Raw genomic sequence first — 25,926 nt, 5'->3', positions numbered from 1 at the left:
AAGTACATCTATAAGAGTGGAAAATATAGACAAAGCGTTGCTGGAAATTTTTATATTATATTTATATTTTATTTTTGATTTTTCAATGTACAAATATTTTCTACACATACACTTATGACTTTAAGGGCTGTTTGAAGCTCCCAAGAAAAATCCTTCATTGTTTCTTTTGCTTGAAAAAGTACCTTGCTGTTGCTTTAAATTTTCTTGAAGATATAAATATACGAACTTTTTTTCTTGAGAGCTGCAAACTGATTTAAGACTTTTTGATAGCAAAAAATTACTTTTCCATTTCATGTGCTTCCTTTTATGTGAATTTTTCATTTTTCTTGAGAGCAGCGAACAGCCCTTCATTCATAAAAAATAAAATTTCTTTAAAGAGCTTTATATAGTTACATATTCATAAAAATTTTTATTTTATAGAGCAGTCATATTAGTAGATCACATTTAATGGGTGGAATATACAGAGATCGTTTGAAAAAAAAAAATTTAAGTTCTAGATATTTTTGTCAAATTTCTTTAGCTTATAAAATTTAGATCAAATTAACATATTAACAAGTAATTTTTAGCAAAAAAAAACCGACTTCAACGGATCTTAACCAGATTACTATGGGACCACCTCTGAGACACTACCTTTCCGATGCAAAAAGAATTATCGAAATCGGTTGACGTGGTCCAAAGTTATGCGGTAACAAACCAAAAAAAAAATAAAATAAAAAATATAAAAAAAAAATAAATAAAATAAAAAAATAAAATAAAAAAATAAAAAAAAATAAAAAATAAAAAATAAAAAAATATTCCGACAAACTGATAACCTCCTCCTTTTTTGGAAGTCGGTTAAAAAAAAATATTCCGACGAACTGATAACCTCCTCCTTTTTTGGAAGTCGGTTAAAAATGAATATGAATTATGGCCTAGGAAAAATTTTTCTATTGGAAAGAAAGGCGACACACGTATGAATATTTCGGCAACTTAATGGAGCTAAACAAAACACGTACTGCGGATAAGCTTATAACAATACTGTAGTTAGCATATCCGAAGTTGGAATAATGAGGGTTATTTTTTCTAAGCTCGACCGAAGGACAAACATCTTTTATGTGGCGAAATCCGAGTTTACATTTTCGCTGTAAAAATACTAATTTTACCCCATTTTATAATGGTTACCCTCTATCAAATCTTGAAATATGCTATTCCCAGTATGTGGGGTATTAAGAGCCATGCCTCCTCCTCCTCAGCCCACTAACTAAAAAAAAAATGGGAAAATCACTGCAAATATAATCCAAATTGGAACATAAAAAACAGTCGTATGTTGACAAGAATGCCTATTTAAAAAAAAAACGATATCATGACTTTTTTCGAACGAATTTCTTCAATTACTTTTATACGCCCAAAAGTAGGCAACAAAATTTTTGTTTGCTTTTTCTGCAAGCGCTCAACTTTTTAGCCAATTAATTGAAAGTTTTTACATGACATGTAACTTCTCAGCTTGTTTACATGCACTTGCATGATGCTCGACTTTTTATTTCAAAAAAGAGGAGTATGCGCCAAAAATTTCCAACGAAAATTGCATAAATCAATTTGACATAAATGACAGTCACTTCAAATTGTTTTTCATAGCGTGCGCACTAAATTCCAACACACGAATCGATGTCAATGATACACTTTGTCGCAGCATACATAACGCTTATACGCCCATAGTTAGGCTACAAAAATGTGAATAATTATTATGCTTTCCTGCTGCAGAAATTTTTCTGCTTAAAATCGCTGCCTAAAATGGACATTCATACATGCGCTGGCACAAATACGCAGCAATTTGACAAAATTTTCACTATATGTACATACGTCCTCGTTGCTCATTCTTAACGTTGCCTATACGCGGCCGCAAAAGCGCGTGTCAACTTCTAATTGCTCGGCAGCACAATTACAGCTGCATTTATGGCGTGTATGGTAGTCGAAGTTTATGCTATGCTCTATGTTTAATGTGCCAAAAGTGGCACAGTGAAAATATTGGCATAACATGCAAGAAAGTTACCGCATTTTTGGGTGCGCCTAAAAGTATGTGCGTGGTTTGCGCTGAGTGCGAGCACAATTTATCATACGAATATACAAATCATTGGCAATTCCACGGTTCGCTGCACAATCCTTCGTTGTTGGTTTTGCTTCTTCGTTGGTATTTTTGTTGCTGCAGCCATATGAATCATTGTTGTTGTTGTTGTTTGCTAAATCGATTTGCGTGATTTATTGAAGTTCACTTAGCAGGCAATGCGCCAAAAAGTATGCCAATAAAACTTTTCATCCTTAAGCAGTGAAAGTTTCTTTTCGCAAAATAATGCTAAATCGATTTTGGCAGGCAGTACGGCGTTTGCTGGCAAGCACAGGGTTGAAAATCAAAATATTTGTTGACAAACTACGCGCCTAGTGAGAGAACAGCACGAAAATGCTATAAAAAGTAGTCTGTTGCATGTCTGTGACAAGCGCGTGGAACCGTAAAGAATAATATAGAAAAGAAAAAAAATATATATAAAAAAAATAAAAACATTAGACAGTCTGTCAAACTTGCGCGCACATGTTTGCGGGCCAGACGTTTTTGATGAAATTCATATCTACAACTTTAAATTGTTTTGAGAGTAAGCGCGCTTTTTTTTGCGATTTCATTGTACTTTTGTTTTTGGCAGATATGCAATTATTGGTTGAGTAGCGCGAAAAATCTTTCATATTTTAAGGCGAAATAGAATTTATGTCAGATATATGAATTTACAAATTTTTCTGCAGTTAAATTTTTGTGGCAATTTTTATTTTGGATTTAAATTTTTTCTATTTTTATTCAGGTTTGCTAGTTTTCTTTTTTTTTCTTATCATTCCGATTAACTTTTTTCTTTTTTACGCCACAAAAAGTTCTCAGAAATTACTGCACTTCAAATTTAAGCACATACTTTTAGGCGCCCAATTCGCTCTTACTTCACTGCAACAGTTACTTGACTTCATAAATTTTTTGCGATTTTATTTTACTTTTGTTTTTGGCAGACAGATAACACTGGTCTACAAATTTCAACTTTTTTTCTGCGAATAAGACGGGACCTGGTGTTTCTGAACGGATTTTTCGTGCTGAACACGAATCCGGGGTCAAAAATGTCCCATCACGTCACGTTTTCGAGAAAAAAGGGGTTGAAACCCCTAAAAACAGCGTTTTTGGCCATTTTCGAAAAATTATAGAGCTGAACCCTGACGTGGTACAAATTTTGCATATATCAGAAATTAAAGGCTAAACCGTGCCCTTTCGAATGAGCCCTATGCCGAATTGATCGCGTGCACCCTTAAAGCAGGGGGTGTATTTGTGTTTAGGGGTGCAGGAAAAATTGATCACAGAAAGAATTTAATCTTAAACGATCATAGAAAATTAATAATGCCAAGGTTTTAACTATATTAAAAGTCGCTGATTACGAATCTGCAGTTAGATTTTAAAAATTTAAGATGACGGGTCGAATATGGTGGATATAAAAATTGGACTCCTAGACACAAATACACCCCCTGATCTAAGGGTGCATGCGATTAATTCGGCATAGGGCTCATTCGAAAGGGCACGATTTAGCCTTTAATTTCTGACATATACAAAGTTTGTAGCACGTCAGGGTTCAGCTCTACAATTTTTCAAAAATGGCCAAAAACGCTGTTTTTAGGGGTTTCAACCCCTTTTTTCTCGAAAACGTGACGTGATGGGAAGTTTTGGACCCCAGATTCGTGTTCAGCACGAAAAATCCGTTCGGAAACACCAGGTCCCGTCTTATTCGCAAAACCCTTGTAGACCAGTGTAATCATTGCATGAGCAACTCGAGAAATGTTTAACATTTTAAGGCGCAATAGAATTTATGGGACCTATACCAATGCACTAATTTTTCTGCACGAGTTGAGTTCTTCAGTTAATTTTTTGTGGATATTTTTCATTTTGAATTCTCATTATTTATTTTTTTAACTTATTATTTTTATATATTTTTTGTAGCTTTCTTGTTTCCTATATTCCGATTAACTTTTTTTAAAGGTTTTATGTCACAAAAAATGTTCAGAAATTATTGCAATCAAAATTTAAGAATATACTTTTAGGCGCCCAATTTATTTTAATACTTCGCTCTTACTTCACTCCAACAGTTACTCTACTTCGTCAATTTTTTGCGATTTTATTATATCTACTTTTGATTTTGGTAGACAGACAATTATTGTATGAGTAACTCGAAAAATCTTTCATATTTTAAGGCGCAATAGAATTTTTGGTTCCTATACCAACGTACAAATTTTTCTGCACGAGTTTACTTCTTCAAATTTACTTTTTGTTTAATTTTTTGTTTTGAATTTTCACAATTATTTCTAAATCATTATTTTTAATAGTTTTCTTTTTTCTTGTCCTTCCGATTGACTTGATTTTTTACGCTGCAAAAATGCTTCAGAAATTATTGAATTCAAAATTTGAAGCGCATACTTTTAGGCGCACAATTTGTTTACATCCGCCATACTTCACCACAACATTACTTCACTTTCATGAAGTTTTTCCACTTCTACAACATTACTGCGCTGAAATTTATGCTACAACAACAAATAATACACAATAGTGCTCCAGTAAAATAGCAGCATTCATATATCCTTTAGTTGGCTACAGCAGTGGTGTCGTTAGTGCACGTATCTACATACATACCTCCAGGCAGCAGTGGGGACTAGAAATACGTAGTACGAAAGCTGCGCCTGGTGAATGAATTCCAAAGCTCATGCCGGTCCTACCCCTACTTGTGGCATTTAAAGCGCGGAAATTGAATTAAATTATCCATCACCGTAGTGGACTTTAGTTGGTGCTATTGCCATTGTTGCTTCATCTTCAACTGCTTTCCACTCCCCTCTCATGTTTTCACTCAACTTTTCTCAACTTTTGCTTCCTCACGTCTGCCACCTTTTCAGCAACTAACTTCACCCATTTTGTATCTTCATTACTTTGATTGTTGACAGCGCCCAATGTTTGTAGTTTTTCTTCATATAATATTTTTTTTTGTACTCACTTTTGTCTTATATCCTTTTATAGCAAGCCACAATTGGTTGGTGGTTGTTGTTATTGCCCCTTGTTATGACAACAATGGGATTACTATGAAATTAAACGAAATTAGGCAGTTGTGCACGTGGCCAAGGAAACTTTTGGTGGCATTAAAATTGTTGGCGTTTTTTCTTTTCAATTCGCCTTTTTAGTAGGTTGGAGAAGGCAGGAATTGTTATATTTTTTTTTTAATGCATGTTTTCCTGTAAAGTTTTTCTACTTTTGTTTGTATTTATCTTTGTTTTATTGGCATTTTCTATAACCAGTTTTGTGTTGTTAAAGTGAAAAACTTTGTTGGCAAAATTTTTAAAGGCAACGGCTTCGACAACTTGTGTACATGGAGGGAGGCCTTCCCTCGATTTTAAAGGGAAAAAATGAGAAAAAGAGACAGTTATCCTTAGGGGTCTTCACACCCATTTCGGTAGTTTTGGTAAACTTCTAGTTGCTACCCGGTAATTTTATCAACTGTGAATGTCCTTTTCATTTCATTTCTGTTAGTATGGTAAATCATGTTATCAACGGTAAATTAAAGATCAGTTGTAATGCAATTAGATAGGGCAGAGCCTAAACTCCAGAGACCTTAAATTCCATTATTCGTAATTTGGTACACTATTTCACTAGTTTCACGCAAGCTGGATTAAGTCGCCCGACTTCGGAAAAAAGTTCTGCACCAGATTCTCCTATAAAAATAAATGAAAAAAGATGGATAAAGTCAGCTCTGCTTCGAAAAAAAGTTCTCCAATCTCTAGGATATCATACAGAAATAAGGAAAAAACTGGCCAGGCCTCGACTCACAGTCTGTTGCTGTTTGTTCAAAGTTGAACAACAAAAAAGAAATATCTCGCTTTGAAACTCTGCTGACAGACAATTGTAGTGCCTTTCAACCTGAATCTATATATAAACATTAATTTGTTCTCTAGCCTAACAATGCGCGGGTGTTGAAACGTGTCATGACTTTGACGGATCTCTGCAGCGCCTTTCAGGCAGAGGTGGCCGCTATAAGAGAGGCAGCCGATTGTCTACGCACCAACCTTTTTGCCTACTAGGAGGGTTACCAACTACTCTGATAGACAATCAGAGTGCTGGGACTTCTAGTGGTATTATCGAAACTGGTCGGGGAATGCCTGACCTCTCTCACAAGCACCTTGGAATACTTACTTCCAAATCAAGCTTATTTCCATGAATCATCTCAGCACTTCCTTCTACGCTGTCCCCTATTCGCTAGACTAAGGTTTGCGCACCTTTTTAAGCCCATCATAGTGCCTACCTTTTCTGCCTACATCTCTTAATAAATAATGTTTTTAGAGCTCTAGTCTAAGTAGAGTAGTTAGTAGCAGCATTTTGATGATTTATCTCTCTTCTTTGACTTGCACCTTTGCTGTCGGCAGTCAGACTATTAGTTATCATGGCTCATAAGGCGTTAACGATAAATTCAAAATAGAAGATCTCTTAAATCGAAACACCAACAATGAAAATGAGAATCCTTCCTCCTTTCCCAGCACAACGCAAATCTGTGAGGGTAGAGACAAAAATTCAAGGCAGTACAGGAGGCGTCAAGTGTGAACCTTATGCATTAAAATCTGGGAGTGCCATGTTCTCCTTCATGAAAAACTATGCGCTTAGTACTGGCTGATAAATTGTGCAAGTCTATTTTATGCTTAAGTACAGACTCGTAAAAATTTTTAGGTGTTTGAAATATACATTTCATTCGCCTTAAATTCACACAAGACTTTATTGCTTCATTAAAAACAAGGTATCAGTTAGTCAAATCATAAAAATTTATCACCACTTTTCATACAAGGATGGGTCATTATCCTATACATGTGTACGTGGTACATTTTATGTACATACATATGGTATGTGCGTTTCGAGCATAGTAAAATTGAACTTGCTTTCATTATTTAGAAGTAATAGCTTTTTCATGCGTGCAAATGTCGTTAAGCCAATTTTATGAACAATGAATTTTTTTCGACAAACTACCAAAGCAGACACTACAACGCTGCGGGCAATCAAAAACATAATAGGCAAAAACTAGACCCGCAACTATGAGCGGCAAATTGATAGCTGCAGGCTATAAACACAAAATAGAGAAAGCAAATCAGAGTCCAGTGTAGGAGGTGATAAATCGTGAAAATATGCATAGTGAAAGAGAAATTTAAAAGTGATGTTAAATTAAAATGTGATTTACGTTGAACTTAATCAAGAGGGCGACTGGATAGGAACTTTATAATAGTTTATGTTTACATAGGTATTAATACTATATGTTTTAATGAAGGAATTTTATAATTTTTACTCAAAATTACATACGTACATACATCACTGTATTCGGACAGAGAATATTTACAATATACGCAAAAATTTTTATTTTATTTTTTCTCGCAAACTTTTTATAAAAATATGGTTCATGCTACAACAAAAAACATAAAATTATAGTTTATAAACTTTGTACAAAACTCGGGAATATTCAATAAATTTCCATGCACATTTTTAAACTTTTTGAATTGAAACTTCTTTAGCGGCGGTTGGTTGGTTGGGAGTAAATTGGCAAATTCAGCGGGAAATTGCACACGGATCCGGTTGGGACGGAAATGATGCAACAGAAATGGTGCAATGGAAATGATTGGGGCTGAAACAAGTGCTTCTTGTGTATATGCAACGGAAATGGTGCAACGGAAATGGTTGGGGCTGAAACAAATGCTTCTTATGTGTATGCATATGGTATAAATTTAACAAACATTTGCTAACAAAAGGTTAAAGAATAACACTTAGAAAAAGACCAATACAAGAATGAAAATAAAGGTGACTACGTACATAAATGAAGAAAAGGATAAAGGCAAAGGTAAAAATAACAACAAAAACAAAGATGCGTAAAGATAAAGGCAAAAATGAAGACCAAGGTAAATCTAAACACTTTACTTATATATATAAGAACAAATGTGAAGGGGAATATGTAGCTAAAAAAAATGATGAACATAAAAGTAAAGACAAAGAGGAGGATGAGGATATCGATAAAAGCAAAGATGAAGATAGGGGAAGAAAGATTAAAATAGAGGTAATTAAAGAGGAAAGGATATAGAGAGACACACAGAGACTCAATCTGGGAACTATTTTTGGATTTTAGAGATTTTCGCGATTCTCGAGACCTATCGATAAAATAATCGATATTTTTATCGGTTTTGTTATCGATTTTGTTATCGATACTTATCGATTTGTTATCGATATTTACCGATTTTGTTATCGATATTCATCGATTTTGTTATCGATAATTATCGATTTTTTTGTCGATATTTATTGACTTTGTTACCGATATTTATCAATTTTGTTATCGATTTTAATATCGATATTTATCCGATTTTGTTATCGATATTTATCCATTTTGTTATCGATATTTATCGATTTTTTTATCGATATTTATCGATTTTGTTATCGATTTTTTTCGAATTTGTTATCGATTTTGTTATCGATAGAAATCGATTTTGTTATCGATATTTATCGATTTTGTTATCGGTATTTTTATCGATTTTCTAATCGATTTAGCTACGAATGGTATTATAGATGTTGCTATTGAAATTTTTATCGACTTTGTCATCGATTTTGGTATCGGTATTTTGATGGACGTTATAATCGATTTTGTTATCGATAGAGTATAATGATAAAAATGAAGATAATGGAAAAACAGAATAGCACAAATGGTATTAAAACGAACAGTGGTAGAGGTAGGGATCTACATTGCTAGAAAAAAAGCGAGAAAATATAACCTTAAGCAAAAGCAGATGTGTGTATGTATAGATAGATAAGTAACGTAAGTTTCACTTCTACAGTGTGGCCCAGGCGCACTTACTTTTTTTTTTAATTTTGTTGAGTATGCATATTTGTAGCCAAATAAATTTTATTATAATAAAGTGCAATTTGGAAGTAGCTAGGACTTACCGTTAATTTTTGGTATTTTTTATACGGTTCCTTTTATAAAAAAAAATCTAAAATATTTTGTATGGAAAAAATGCAAAATACCTTAAACAAAAAAAAAAAAAAATCTCGAAAATCAATGCGATTTTGACTAACTTCAAACTTGCATTTTTGTATACTAGAATTTTAGGGGATAAAAATCTGATTAAAAAATTAAAGATTTGCATGGAAATTTATTGAATTTTCGCAAGTTTTGTATTAAGTTTAGAACTTGAAATTTTATGTTTATTTTTGGGGTAGAATAAACCATATTTTTATTAAAAATTAACGGAAAAATTTTAGAATAAAAATTGTTGCATATATTGTGAAAAATTCTCTGTGCTAATAAGTTTTTCTGGCAGCGTATGTAATTATTTATATCTTTTTGGCGGTCCTAATTTTTCACGGTAATTTAGGTATTGAAACAGCGATGTATGTAAAATAAAATATTAGCCTAAGATTAATTTTACAATCTTTAAAACAAGCGCCTCGTTCATACATGTTTTGTAAAGTGCTCCGAGTTTAAGCACTTGAATATAGTTGCGAACCTCTTGGATGAATATTACAATCAATACCAGTTTCTATATAAAGTAATTATTTCCGTAATGCTTATAATCTGGCAGTGTGAGAATTAATCAATTAAAATCACTCACCTCCCCGTAATGTTATTAAAGGTTTCGTTGAAAAGTAGTTTGAACGTTGAGCTCACCGTGTATTTCGTGGCCAATAATAATCGATAAGTAAACAATAAACGTATGAAAAATGTATGGATATATATATATATATTACATTCATAAGATCGATAGTAGTAACCTTGCATTTATCGATAAAAAATATCGAAAACATATATCGATAACAGCACTGAAATGTTTATAGATACTGACAAATATAGCAAAGTTAATATGTACTTTCCACAAATATTTATGTTTGAATTCAACATCGAAAAATTTATCGGTAACAATATTGAAAAATTTATCTATTTTCTACTCATGCATTTTTTATCTTTATATTCTCCACAAATATGCTGACAGCAATATCGGTATACAAATCAACTACACGATTAATAAATATATCGATAAAAGTAAAGTTGGTTGTTTTAATTATCAACTACGAAACCTTTAAGAAGGTTGTCTCTAAAGTAATTTATATTTTTTTAATATATTTAATCCAACACACAATCCTTTTAAAGTGCCGTTAATGCTCAGGCTATTATGTTAGTCTTACTGCAGCACAGCGCGCTTTCTTCTTCTCTGTGTCACTGTTTCTAATAATTTACATACATATGTATGTGTATTATTTATACCACTGCACCTTTGTGTACATGGCGGATATAAATTTCGTGCAAAATTATTGACAAAAAAGAGATATTTTAAACAAAACATTGGCAAAGTTAACGCAGCTAAAACTCGAGGACACAGGTATCCAGCTGATAAAATGTGTATTTCTGTGTGTACGAATGATGGCATTCGCTAAGCGCACCACGCAAAAATTTGACTCCTTTTTGGTAGTGTTTTTGTTTTTTTTTGTTTTGGGTAGTGACACTAGTAACGCTCAACTGAACCACAAGCACCTAAACGAAAATTCTAGTTTTACTTTGTGCTGCTTTGTTCCAAACACATTTTATATGTTTTGTTTATCTATGAGCGTCTGAAAGTTTACACATACGCTCTTACAAATGTGTATGTATGTACATATATGTATGCTTTCTATGTATAGTTGCTTATTTTTGCGCATTACTGTATAATACTCGTATTGTGCGTTGTACTGCAATAATTCTAATGGCGCTTAAGCATACACACACGCATAAATATGTCATGCTACCCAGCCAGCAGGGAAACGTAAATTTTGGCGACAGTGTAGTCTAGTACAATTTTCCGTATCCGGAAACGAATAAAAAACGACTACAGTTATCATTCATTTTCATATCCGGAAAACGTTCGAAAAGTTCGAAAAAGATGATGTTATTTAAAAGCAAATTTTATTTTCTCAAGCTAAACATTTGAAAGCATGCGATGGCTGAGCGTGCAGCTCCTCTGTACGTGCCGCTATTTGTTAGCTTCCGGAAGGTGCCGGGTTCGAATTCGGTCAGGCGCTTCCTAATTTTTATTTTTTTTTTTTTTTTTTTGATTGAACCACGAAAAGGTATCTGTGAAGTGCAGAAGTAAAGCGTACTGAACGAAAAATTTAATCAGGCAAATTTCAGAAAACCAGCAAAACAAAAGCATCCGTTTCACAAACAATTTTAGGTACTTGTCTGTACGCACGTTTCTGCCGCATACTTTAGTGGGAGAACGGATCGTCAAAGTATTCGAAAATGGAATCGGTAAACGGACAGAAATCCGCACTTCATTCACTTTTTCCGGATCGATTTACGGATTTCTTGCTGGCTGGGTATGTATCTATTATTATGTAAGTGTATACTAATGTATATCGAAGTGGCAAACAAGCACACCTTTTGTACTTTTGCAGCAGCAACGATAGTAGCAACTTTAGCACCACCGCACAGTGGGACGTCCCCATATAAGCCGCGGCCAAAAGTAGTAACCGTACTAGAAATTCGATGAAATTTCGTATATGCGCTGTTCGGCACTCAGGAACGAAGAAATGTGGAAAATGGTAAAATTCAACGCGCTACCACGCCCACAGCTCTGGTGGGCGGAAATAGTAAATGTTATCAGATTTTGATGAAATTCAGAGCAAACGAGAAAAACATAAATATGGAAGATCATCAAAATCGGTTTACAAAATCGTCTAGTAATTTTAGAAAAACACTCGCAAATTTAAGAGAAATGTTTTTTGATGAAATTCGGTGTGTCCTGCTCGTTTAAGCCAGAATTTTACAACTTGGAAGATAATGAAGAATTTCTTATTACGGCGCCCACATTTAACACAACTTTTTGGAGAAAATGAACAGGCACATTTATTTTATTTCTAAAGAAGTTCCATTTTAAAAATTACAAAACGAAAACATTGACAATACCTGCATACTAAGATATGCGAACGATATGTATTTACACTGAAACTTTAAATTATACTTACAATTCATACCTCAAAAGCTGAGCTAAGGCCAGCAGGACTTTTGCCATCCAAAACGGATCTCGTCCAGAGAAGCATTCGTTTTTGGCTGAATGTTGAATGTGATTAATAGATTGGCGAGTCATTTATATCTACATCTTCTTCAATTTCCATTTTATGTAGCATATTATTTATTTTATGTACACACCAGAGTCTTTCCCTTCAGCGCACAATTCCAAAATTCAATACATTTTACAGGCGGTGGGTCTATAAAAGGAAGAAAAGAAACTGAACTCGCAGTGCCTCGCAGCTGGAACTATTTGAGATATGACACGCATATTTAATGCTTACTTGTCGTAATTATAATTTAGCCCGCTTCCTAGGTCCTTTTTAAATATCCCTTTTTAAAGTAAGCACTCTAAAAATTGTGAACTCTTAAAATTATGTAGAATTTCATAGTAAACAATGCTTGACCACAGATATATTCAAAAACTGCTCATCAATCAGATAGGCTTTTTATATGTACATATATGCGCACAAGTGGAAAAATTCCTTCACATTGCTTGCGACAAAATCTAAACTCTTTCTTACAAATTATTTTTTTTCGCATTGTTCCTACTTTAAGCTGATGTCATGATTGCAAATATGGATTTTTATCAAAAATCCTTTTTGATTTGAGTTGGCTGGATATTTTGCCATGTATCTGCGTAATTACTTTTTTAGAATTCGCTAACCCCTTTGTACCAATTTTGGCCGCTGTAGTCCCATTGTACACCGCCAACAGCCTGCGCGCTAAGCACACGCAAAAAATTGCTTTGCCATAAATTTGACAACACTTTGGCACAAAACACCGTTGCCAATGGCGCCACTAATAGGTGTCTACTTTGTATGCGCTTACATGTGTTTATACGAGCTCACTTTCACAAACACACACACACATGTACATATGTACATATGTAGTATACACGCAAACTCAACTCCCTCGTTTACCTCTATTTGCGGTTAAACTTTAATGCATTAATGTAGTTTGCAATTTATTGAAGTGCCTACGCGCTTAAGTTAGCAAAGATATTTGGCTATTTGTAGGTATGTATGTATTTATATTATGTATACATAATTATATAATTTTATATTGCGCTTTTATTTCTATCTGTGTGTATGTATGCAAACACATTTATTACCACTAATCCAAGCACTTTGCCAGGCGTCTCTTTATTCGTTTATCTATTGTTTAATTTTGGTAATTCGACCAATGTACGATTATTTGAATTCAATTGGCTTTCATTGTTGCATTTTGCGGTATGCAAAATGAACACACTGTAGTACCTTTGAAGGCAATTGAATATTCGGAATTAAGGCGAAAATATTTAGTGGCAAAATATTACACAAACTAGGTACATATCTAGAAATTTGTATACATATATGCGGACTAGGCTGAAAAGAGACAATCAAAAGCAAGAAAAAAAAAACACATCGGGTCATTCCATGTAAAAGAGGAAAGCGATTATATCTATTTCAGTAGTAACCAAGGCCGTATTTAAGGGGGGTTGTAGGTGTTCGTTGAAATTTTTTTTTTAATTGAAAAAATTTTTAAGGCAGTGTTGCTCGATTGGTACATTTGTACAGATTTGTGCATTTTAAATATAAAAATTGGGAAAATTTTTTTTTAGTCAGAAGCTTGGTACAATATCGCAATCTTGTATAGAAAAATTTCAACAAATTATTTTTCGTGATTGGGTTAAAGAAGAATATTTTGGTAACTATTCTCACATTTGGGATACGTTTTGCACCAAATTTCGGCAAATTTCCAACCGTGTGACACTGCCTTAAAACTTGAATTTATACGGATTTTAGTAACGAATTAACTATAAAAAACTCACCAAAATTAAATAACAACAAAAAATAATATTTTAAAATTTGTCAAAATTTGGTGCGGCTATAATTTTTTCGACTACTGTACATAAGTTGACTATAATTACTCTGCCGTGCTATCATAGTAGCACAATGCCGCTAATATTTCATTTATTTTTATCAGTATTTTTCTTTTAATCAATCTATGTTGAAATAAAAGTGAAAATAAAAAAAATATTTTGTCATACATATGAATGTTTGGCGCTTAAACGCGTTTTACGTGTTTGGCCGATCTTCTCCCCTAATTCGTTTTTGGCTTCTTGATGTTGTGACACAAATGGAGAGGTCTGCACTCCACCTCCGAAAAAGCTTTTTAATGACAGAAGTACACTCGGAGGTTTGCCATTGCCTGTCGACGGACAACCGCTATTTAAAAAAAAAATTTTTTTTTTATATTTCTGGGACCAGAATTTGAACTATGGGCCCCCCGAGTGATAGTAGGCACATCTAATCACTTGACTACGGCGGAAATCAAAAAATGCAAAATTGAATTTTTTACTGATTTTTATTTATTTTATTATTGATCTAAAGAAAAAACCTTTGAACTTATTTTGCTTTCCTCTTTTCTAAATAAAAGCTACCTTTGCTGTTAATAGTTTTATTGTAGTTTGTGGTCATGACTGCACAGCAAGATAAGCATTTTCACTGTATGGAAACTATGTAAAATAAAGCCCATTTTTCCGGTTTTTTCCTAATTTGAATAACTCGAAAACCGGTTTTGGAAAAAGCCAATAATCAAACAATTACTTACTTACATATAAAAGTGAATTTCGGTTTTCTTCATCACGTCAGAATTTTTTTCTAAACTCAAACAACTCCTTTCTGGTCCCATTGGATCGTTTCTGACATCGGACTCAGATTCAGCGCGGCAAAAGATATAGGCATACATAACCCTCGTTCCCAGATCCTGACATTTCGTTGTTTTTGTATGTCTGGTTTATTATTACGCCCTCTCATTTTGTCTATTTCTGGAGCTCACAAATATATAGATTAGAGTGGTCCAAAATATTGTTTCCAAGATAGGGTTTGGGACACCTTCAAAAATTTTTGTTCTTGCCGAAAAAGGTGCTGGTGCCAAACCTTACGTTTCTATATATAAATTAAGAGGATGTTCATGATGCTCATATTTTACCCTAGAAGTATTGTGTACATACAATAATCAAACAATAGGTTAAGTATCCTAAGAAAATTTCAAATTTAAGTTTTCTAAAAAAATCACAAGCTTCAGTTGTCATGGATAAATTAGCTTTTTATAAAAATCACCAATATTTTTGCCAATTTCACAGCGATCTAGCAGCGCAATTCAAGGTCATTGGGCACCCTCTATTGGTTGCAGAAGAAAACTGAAAGTTGGTATCGCTATTACAAATGTCAAAACCCAAAAACTAAGCCGTGCCCCGTTTTCTATGAAGCAAATTTTTTTCCCTCATACAAAAATTGGATCGCTCTAATATACATACATATATTGCAGATATTAAAAGCAAACGTATGAAATATTTTCGATTTAATAATTTTAGTTTCTCCCAAAGCTTTCAAAAATAATCTAGCAAAGGTTTCAGCTCTCATATTTCGCTAGTTTAAAATGAAAAGTTGCTAAGTCCACTTTCTATGAAAACTCATATTTTGAAATAGGAAGCAAGGGATATTAAAAATGCATCGTTTGCGAGTGGATTAGTGTACTTGTTTTATTTTTCGCGTTTATATTCAATGAAAGGCAAATTTCCTTAGTCCAAAATATGCACCGAAAATCCGACAAAACCAAAATAATGCGAAATCTTTTAATAAAGATCGAATCCTTTTCATTCTTATGGAGATTTGCTTTGCTTTAAACACGCAAAATGTTTCATTCACAGATTTGCGAAATGCTTGAATGGAAGTGAATATAAGAAGTTTTTTTCCTCTGCTGTAAAACTAAAAAAAAAATAAAAATGGACTTAGCGACTTTGCACCCTAAGCTATCGATATGTAAAGGCTCTTTGATATGTGTGCGTATACAAATTTCTATTTATTTTTTTTATATTTTCGACTTTGCTGTATAGCTAACATTTTACTTCTCGAAAAAAGAGCGTGTCTTTTCTGGTGTCAAATATCTATTTTATATGTATTTTATAAAAAAAATCTTTGCCTCAGTGAATGCATACCAATTTACGTAATCACATTTCAATTCCCGGTTTTTATTTATATATTTTTTCCTTTTTTTATGTATATTTTTAGTAGACGTTTTTATCTCGCTGCTGCCTGCCTCTTTTTTATAATGAAAAGTCAGCTTTGAAATACGTTTTGTTCAATATTTAGCATTTTCCTGTCGTTTCACTTGTCATTCATCATGCTTCCACTGCTGCTGCTGCCCTTTTATTGCGCTTTTCAGCCTACTGTCAGTTAGCCGCTTTTTTTCTTAAATACTTATTGTTGCATATATGTACATGTGTGTGTGTGTGTGTGTGTTTACGTACATATATGCACACGTGGGTGCTTTAATGCAGACACATAATGGATTTAAATTTGATTTTGTTGGCCAGCGATATGGACCTTCTTTACTTTCAACTGACTGTCGCTTTTCTTGAAATATCTTACGCGTATTTACATACATATTTAGTTCTTTATTTATTTATTTATTGGTGTATACTGTCTTCTCGGCCACATTTCATCTGCTATTTACTTATGCTACATTGCATGGAAGAACACAGCCAGCTTGTGTAATGCGATTAACCGAATGAATTATGGCTTTTGGGTTGAGCTGAGTAAGGATAAAATGGTTTACATACTTACTGTATGTACATACATACATATGTGTGTAATTTTTTTCTGGCATTATTTTATATGTTACTTTACAAATTCCACACTTAATGGCTTAGAAAAAAAGGGCTGAAAAGCCTGCGGTTTCGTAGTAAATTACATTAATCGAATTTGTTGACATTTATATTTTCTTATACGTACGCATGTGCAAAAAAAAAAGAAAAAAGAGCACTGCCGACAGACACGCATTAAATGCCATAAAAATTTGTTTCCCTTTTTTCTGCCCGTAATCCATTTTGCATATTTGATGTAATCTAATAAATAAATTTGTCCGCAAAAGCGCTTTGTGCAGGCAGCTGGAAGTGCGTGCGCGCCTGTGCTGGTCTGTTTTGCGCCCATTCACACATAAATCAACCGAAAATGTTGCTCATACGTCATGGCGGCCTTCTAAATAAAATACGGCATTTATTTACAAAACTTTTGTGAGCCCATCAATTTCCAATCAATTACGGAAAAGTTTATTTCTATTACTTTGTTTAAAAATGCTTATGGAATACGTAAACAAATTTAATATTTTACTTATGTATGTACACTAGGCGACACATGATATATCTAATATTCACAATTATTTTCATGAAGAATTTTTTGCATTAATTATTTATGAAAATACAGTTCATTCTATAATGTAAACCATATACATATGTAAATCAAAGTTTCACACTTTATTTAAAGTTCACAAAAATTTCATCAATATATTTAACTTTTTATTCAGAATTTCTAGAAAATTTTCGAGCATGTAAAAAAAAACCTCAAAAATCAACGCAATTTTTCAGCTGGTTGAAAATAAGTTGAAAACTTTGATAACTTTTTTTTAAATTTTCGAGAATTTCTAGAAAATTTTCGAATATGCAACAAAAAAATCTCAAAAATCACCACGATTTTTAGAGTTACATTGAAATTTTAAAGAAATTCTGAGTAAAAAGTTAAAAATTTTGTTAAATTTTTTTGAATTTTTGTGAACTTTATATAAAGTGTGCCACTTTGATTTATATGGTTCGTATTAAAGAAAGAACTATATTTTCATAAATCATTAATGAAAAAATTGTTCATCAAAATAATTGTAGATATTAAATATATTACAACACGGTGTACACTTTCGCACTAAGTCGCTTAGTGTATATGTATGCACATACAGTTCCGAAAATATAAATAGGGAAGATAAATTTTATCATTATTTCGCTATTTCCCTTTCCTTTATTTAAGCCTTATTATTTCTTTATGCAAGTGTAGCTCGTTATCTGGGAAAAGCTATATAAGTCAAACCGTCAAACTTTGCACAAAAAATGCACTATGCAAAAAAAAATCCGAGAAAAAGTCTTCAAAATCTTAAGCTTTTTCATTAGATTGAGAAACATTCCGAGTATGCAGTTTTGAAGCCCGAAGTGGAGATTTGAAGTAGCCAAGACTAACCGTTAATTTTCGGAAAAAAATGCTGAACGTACTTTTTATGGAAGAAAATGAGCTTACAAAAAAGTTTTTAAGTCAACGGTTAGTTCTAGTTACTTAAAATTATCTTTTCTTTTTTAATTGTACAGAATTTTTTTTTTTATTTGATACACATAGCTTTATTCTACATTGCACTGAATAAAGAAAAAATCCAGACTTCAGTGAAAAAAAGTAGTATCTTTGGTTCCTAGCTTCGCGAATGTATTGATTTTTGTGTGTGTAAAAATTGACTGTCGCACGGTGTAATATAAAAAGGGTTAGAAATATTTTATAATCTAAGGCTTAGGATTTCTTAGGAGTTTAGCACAGATACCTAAACATTTACAATTAAAAATAAGTAAATTTAGTTCAGCCTAGTATTATAATCAGTGTTGCCAATTTAACGATTTTCCGGTTAGATTTAGATTTCGATAGAAAAAAGCCGTTGAAATATCGGCTTACCCGTTTTGCAAAAAAAAAAAATAGACGCCTTAAGCCGGTTCGGCTATTTGCCTTATTTTCTTAAAACCTAAGTATATAAGTTTCCCTTTTTGCAAATTCTGCGACCAAAAATATATAAATATAATAACGTACATAAAAAAAAATCAGACATTATGCCGAAGAGTAGCAGATAAAATCATATCCCGATTGCCATATTTTTATTGTTGCAAATACATGTATGCCAGCACATAAGCTCTAATTATTATTTACTTTTAATTTATAAATTTAATTTAACATAATTTTGCCAATAACAATGAAAATCACTAGCAAAAGAATACATTATGCTAATGCCATTAAATAAAAAATAATAATTTTTTCACTGCAATCAGTGCAATCAACAAAAGACCTGATAATTTAATCTGCAAATTTTATAAAATTGTTTCTAAAGCTAACCAGCATAATGCAATTAAAAAGGAAACATAAAACTAAAAACAAAAAAATTTATGTTGAGCAAAAATCTTTAATAAACCATAAACAGCACAAATTATAGCAGTTAATTAAAATACATAAATTTAACATATTAACTTCTAAATTAAATGAAAATATGTAAGTATACATATATTTCCACACAAACTGTATACAAAAATAAATAAGTAGATAATCAAAGAGTTAGTATTAGAGTAACAATTATATGCATAAATAAGTATCATGTCATTTGTCGTTTGCGTAAATGATGGGGCATTAAAAACGCGTAAACAAGAAAATATATGCAATTGTGCGGACATAACTTCACTTTTAGAGTGGTTACGCGCTACGCTAGCACAATCAATTAAATGAGGAGGGGCTCGCTGGCTTAGGTGTGTCTTCAACTCAACCGATGTACATATACATACATACATATATATACATGTGCGCTGTGTATATGTCATCCCCCTTTCATTTTCGTTTAGTTCCAACACTTGCCGTCCATTGCCCTCATTGAAGGCACTTTCATTTAATGGTGTCGGTAATTTGTTGCATTTTGTTTACCTAGCGCTAATAGTTATTAAATTATTTGCTTAATTTCACATATTAAACATAAAATATTATCTACCATCTTAGTAAAATTAATATTATTTGATGCTATAAATAACCCTAATTATTGCTCATTGAAATTTCTTCGATTATATTGGTGAAGAGAGTATGTAACGGTTAGTCGGTACATTAGCGTTTAGTGGGCATTTTTTGTATTTTTTTTTTTTTTTTAGATGGTAAAGTAATCGATCATACTTTAGTTTTGACATAATATAAATTAAGGCAATTTCCACTACAAGTGCGTACTAGAAATGTCGAAAGCAGTTGAGCACAATGGAATATTACAAAGAAAATTAGGCGTTTACATATAAAAATACTTGCGCACACATACATGTTCATGTACCAGAAAAAAAAATGCCGTATGCCTCAGTCTGGCGTATTTTAACAAGGCAATTTCGAACAAAAACCCTTTTTCCTGGCGGAACGTATGCGTCGCCATTTTACAGTTTTCATAATATTACAGTCGGCTCTTAAAGTATGGTACTCACATATATTGAAAATTTTTGTATCGAGTACAAAATTATTTGTCCCAAAGTTCATCAAAATCATTAATCTTATGCTAAGAAAGTATATTATTTATTCAAGAGAACTATGAGTATTCAAAAAAAAATTTAAAGACGTCCCCCAGGTTCGGCCAAAAGAAGGGGTAAAATGTAGCCTCTAAAAGTATAAACAGAACGAAATCGATGAGCGAATTTCGTCGTACGGAGCCATGCCATCGGGTGATATTCGCCGCAACATTTCGCCTGGTAAAACAGAACCGAAACGAAATACGCATCAGTTGAATGACAAATAAAAAATATGAAAATACAAAAGCCAAAAAATGGGTCCTGATAATTATCTGTTAGAAAAGTGAACAAACAAAGCTATTTTATCACTGACAACTGATCTTGTGCCGGGCGGTAGCGGCAAAATTAAAAATAAAACTATTCTCGACGAATTTCGGCAGACGAACTTCGTTGCCGCTTTGGTTGTGTGCGACCTCACACACACTGCAGCGTGTTTTAATTTTGGCATCGAACTTCTTTCGGACGAAGTTCGCTCAGCGATTTGATTCTGTTTACACTTTAAAGGTAAGGTTAGGTTAATCTGGCCGGCGCTGAGCCACTCATATTTAGACGGGTAGGTCCTTAGCGTTGTCAGTTTGAGTGCGATTTAAGCTTTAACCTTCACTAGTTTCTTAAAATACAAAACTAATTTGTTCTTAGGGTCATTCTTGATCATGTGAAACTTAACCGTTTTTTGGATTAAACAAAATGTTTGGAGCTAATTTATTGATAATTTCTTAATATATGTCATTTGTATTTATTCACGTTCAACACATACAGGTTTGTTGTGGTTTGTTGTGGTGGTATTTGCAGTTTGTTCAACAAATTGAGCGGCTTTAATTCGATGGGCAATTATTCCTCCTAAATCACAATGAAAATTTAAAGTTTCTCTGTTCTGTGATCCTTGGGTCCAATTGGTAACAACAGCCAAAAAATATTCCAATTAAAATGCAAAATGCCATGGTAAACCAAATTTAAATTTTTTAGCAGGAAAAAATAACGTAAAAAAAAATTTGATTCATCGGACCCAAGGAAAGTGAGATTCAAAGCTTACAAAGAGTCAATTTTTACCCTAAGGACTAAAGAGAGTTAAAATGGACATCACAATTGAATTTCAGTTGGTGGTAATTTCAGCTATACTTTTGAGTTGTCCACTAACCTTTCGAATCGATAGGCTCCTAGGCATTTTAGTCGTGTTTCTTACAGTACGACGCATCCGCATAGAATACATTCTAAGGTTTTCCTGGTCATATGCATTCTTTGTGCACGAGTAGCCACTAGTTTGTGCTTCGTAAGCAATCCGGTAACAAAAAGTGTGTATACTATCATTCTGTCATCTATTTCGTCATACAAGTTTTGGAGTGGCCTATGATGTGCATGGTTTCTCTGTACGAGAGCCAGACTGGCAGCGCTCCTGGCAGTTTCATCTTCAATTTCTTTACCCTTTATTACTTGTTTGCCGCACACCCAATAGATATGTTGCCTTCTGTTTGTGACCAGCCTGTCGATAGCTTCACGTTTGCGAAAAAAGTTTTAAAATGAAATAATATATGAGATAATTGTCTTAATTTCCGCCCCAGACTGTAAATTTAAAAGCTTTCTCATAAGTCGCCTCTCGTTTGCGTCCTCTCAGTCTGCTGCTATTTTCATAGCGAAAGCTTCTTGCCGAAATATGCTGCATTGGTCAGGTAAATTTTCGGCTCGCCTGACGTTCAGTTCCTTAAAGTATATTCCGGCAACCACTCCCTTTACCATTTTAGAGCCTTCCGTTAAAGTTTCAAAACACTGTAACTGATAGTGCCGTTTTAACAGTGGGGGGGTTAACTCAAATTCGGCAGTTAACTTTAAATTTTTGTACTAAAAATCTGTGGTGAACTACCGAATGAGAGTTAACTCGTCACTAAAAAAAAAACGGCCGTTAGAGAATTTACTCTAGATCGCAGAGAATATAACAAACGACAGGTCATATACCATATATATTAAAAATTAAGGATTTATCATCCATAGTACACCACATGTCAGGGACTATTAATCAAAAATCTTAAATTACAAAACAATAATAAATAACAGATAATAGAGCATAAATAAAATATGTCTTATACCGCAGAGCATGGATCATAAATCATGGACACTTAGATGAGAAATCATAGATCATAGAACATAGATCACAAATTATAGATCATACTTAGAGCATTGACGATGGATGATGTTTCATAATTCATATCTGACAGTTCATAGATTATTGACCACAAATCATAGATGGACGATCATGGCGATCATAAGCCGTAGGTCACAGTTAGATCATATATCACAGACCATAGATCATGAATGCTAGATCATAAATTATTGATCACAGATCACACATCATAGATAATATTTCACAGATCATGGATCATAGATTATAGATGAAAACCCATAGATCAGTTTGCATTTTAGTTAGCTCATAGAATAAATCAAAGAGAACATATAAAAGGCCTAGCATTAAATACTGTAGACTACAAGTCATACATCAAAGTTAGCTTATCAAAAACTATATATCCACCATCATAGTTTAGAAATCAGAGACCATGAACTATCAGAGGTAGACCGTAGGACTTAATTTTTAAACATTAATCCTTTTCAAATAAAAGTTTTCCCCAAGGTCCTTAACAGACATTTGGTTTAGTTTTTAGCTATTTCGTAGGGTTTGCAAATAGCTGCAGTACATATAAATTTCTACTCGGAGAACATAAAAGTCCACCGACTCCCCCAACTATCTTCGTAAAAATGTATTATGGTGAAACAAAACCTATCTTAGTCTAAATAAAAACTACTTTAAAATATTTGCTATACTTTCATGCACACACACACATGTTAAAATTAATGTGCATATTTTATGGTATTATCTCTTTTATATGCCTCCTATCTTTGCTGAAAATACCATCTGGCATTTGTTGCGCCATTCATATTTGTAAGCTATGTAAATACATATGTTCATATGTATGTATATATGGATCACACATATTTTTATGTAAATAAATGATAATCCCATTTTCGGTCTAACATATGCTAAGCAGTTAATCCGCTAACCGGAAAAGAAAAAAAAACTAAAGAAAAACATTTATTCTTTGCATAATTTCAATTATATATGCCGCCACTTATAGCCATTACTTGGTAAACACGAAAAAATGGGTCAAAAAAGGAATTTAAAAATGTTGGCATACAAAACGAAAAATCCTTTAATGCGGACGCGCGCATAATTTAGCAAGCCAACCACCACACCCTTGCCGAATGCAAATGAATATAAACGTATAACTACGCTAGTGCTCAAACATATGAGAGCACACCGGACCTTCACATTAGAATTTTGAAAGCAACGCTGGGTGTCCTGGAGAGTTTTGAAAAAGTATCAGATATGAGTGTATCTAAATTACTTTCTCTTGTAATTGTTATTGTCGCGTAATAGGGTAGAACTCTATTTTTACGCTATTTTGAAATGAGTTGCTAGGGCCAAATTTAGTTACTAGGACATAATTCATTGTCAATTAAAGTTACTAAAACTTGTGATAGTCGCAGCCTTCATAAATCCAATTTTCCAAAATTTGTTTTTATTCAAAATTAATAGAATAATAAAATGATCCAAAGCTGTAGACGACTTTTCTCCTGGAATACGTTTGGGTTGGTGCCCCTTCACCTTTCGCTTTTATTTCACTATTGAAAAGGCAATAATTTCAATTGACATTACTTTGCACCAGTAATTTACCTTATTTCTGTTAATTTTGTTACCTATCACCATTTAAGATATACGAATTTTTTACTGAATTCTGTAAGTTATAAGTCGTACTGATAATTGAATATCGATTCATAACTTTGTAAGTCATTATTTGTATGGCTAAAACTAGCCCAAACCTTTTTAGTTCAATATTGTGCTGCAAAAACTTTTTCTAGATCAGTTAATGCAGAAAGTTCCCGAATCGTCAACAATTTAATTTTCCGTATATGTCTTATAAAATTACAACTGGAAATTTATTATTCAGCCCAATAAATGTATAAATGTAGAGCCTTTGCTGTTCCCAGATTCTCATAATAATCATTAACCTTAAGATCACACACTGTGAACGTTTTTGTACTCATTATATTTCTTCAATTTTCATTGGGTTTCTTAAGTTGTGAAAGAAAACGTTTCGTCCTCGGCAACAAATTTTGTGCCGGTAGTATCGCCATCGTATCGATTTCTTATTACCAGTCGCTCTAAAATGTCCGCCTGGGCGAGTCGTTACCAATGGGGGGGGCTTCCTATTTTCTCGATCCTATCTTTGGCGTAAATTAAATGCATTTAGATAATATCTACTATTGAGGCGAAATTCAAAAGTTTGGCAATTTTTGATAATTTATTTATTCCAAAATTGACATGAAAGAAATGATGTTGACGATTTGTCACTACTGCCATAAATCGGTGAGTCGCCATTTTGTTGCCATTGACGCAATTGTTGCCTATTTCTTATATTTTTCAAGCAAATTTTCTTTATAAATAACTCGTTGACATAGAGTAAACAAGTAAACGAGCGAGGTAAACAAGTGCGGGCAAATGCAATCATAGGTTTTATAGAATTTATTGAAAGGTTAAGAATTTACATAAACACATGCAGAATTCATCATTTATTCACAAATATATTTCAGAATTGGTTTCAACATACGAATTGGCTGGCATATCTATCGAATGAGAAGTTGGCGACGAAAAGCAAAGCTCAAGTTTATAGAAAAGTAGGACAAATACAAAAAATACTATATAGAAATACATACATATGTACATAAGTATGCACATACATACATATATATGTGCCGATGAATGGTTATCGAATTTGCATTTATGAAAAGCATAGTTGGAAAATTGTATTAGCGCTGTAAGCAAGAAAGAGAAACTCTTCAAAAGAAATGTCAAAAAAAAAAAATAAATTTTTAGACCTGCTGTTGACGTTGCATGAAAAACAAACCATTGAGCTTGCGTAAATGCGTACCTAACCTCCTTTCTTGCTAGCTATTTTGTATGAAGAGTTAAAAAGGAACGTTGTGTTGAAAATGCAAAATAAGGTGTTACTTAAGATTTCCTATTTACTTCAGTCAGTGCTTCTTTCTATATAAATATGTACACACAAATAAATACACTTACAGATGCGTATACAGTTAGCGGCAAAAATATGAATACCCAGAATCAATTTTTCAATTTCATATACTCGGGAAAATTCACGAAATAAAAAACATCAAATTTTTCAACTTTTCAATTCGATTTCTTAGAAAAAGTTTGAGTATGCAGTTTTGTAGCCCATTAAATTTTACTGTAATAAGGTGCAAGCTTCAATCTTGAAAAATTACCGTTGATTTTTGAGATTTTTTTTTTTGTTTAGGGTGTTTCCTTATAACGCATGAAAAAAATCAATTTTTATAAGGAAGAAGTGGAACTGAATATTTGAAAACTTTGACGATTTTTTTTATTTATTTCATGAATTTTCGCGAGTTCTATATAAAATTGAAAAAAAAAAATTGATTCTTCAGGTTTTTGCTGTTGAATTAACTATATTTTAATAAGAAAATAGAAAAAAATTTGGTATGGAAAATGTAAATAAGAAAACGTCAGGGTATTCATATTTTTGACACTGACTGTATATGCATATTTACATATGTATGAATGCGTGCGTATTGAAATGGGTCTTAAGTGTAGCTATA

General features: G+C 32.9%; 1 protein-coding gene across 2 annotated transcripts in view; it reads left to right on the top strand.

Moving 5' to 3' along the window:
- LOC118735561 (chaoptin) overlaps positions 1–25,926 on the top strand; it is a 269,772-nt gene that overhangs the window by 29,640 nt on the left and 214,206 nt on the right. The gene's annotated exons all lie outside the window — the stretch shown is intronic.

Source organism: Rhagoletis pomonella, unplaced genomic scaffold (assembly GCF_013731165.1).
Source record: "Rhagoletis pomonella isolate Grant_MI unplaced genomic scaffold, Rhpom_1.0 Rhpom_scaffold_00003, whole genome shotgun sequence".
Taxonomy (NCBI): domain Eukaryota; kingdom Metazoa; phylum Arthropoda; class Insecta; order Diptera; family Tephritidae; genus Rhagoletis; species Rhagoletis pomonella.
Note: the sequence above shows the minus strand (reverse complement) of the source record. Positions and strands in the feature narration are given on the sequence as shown.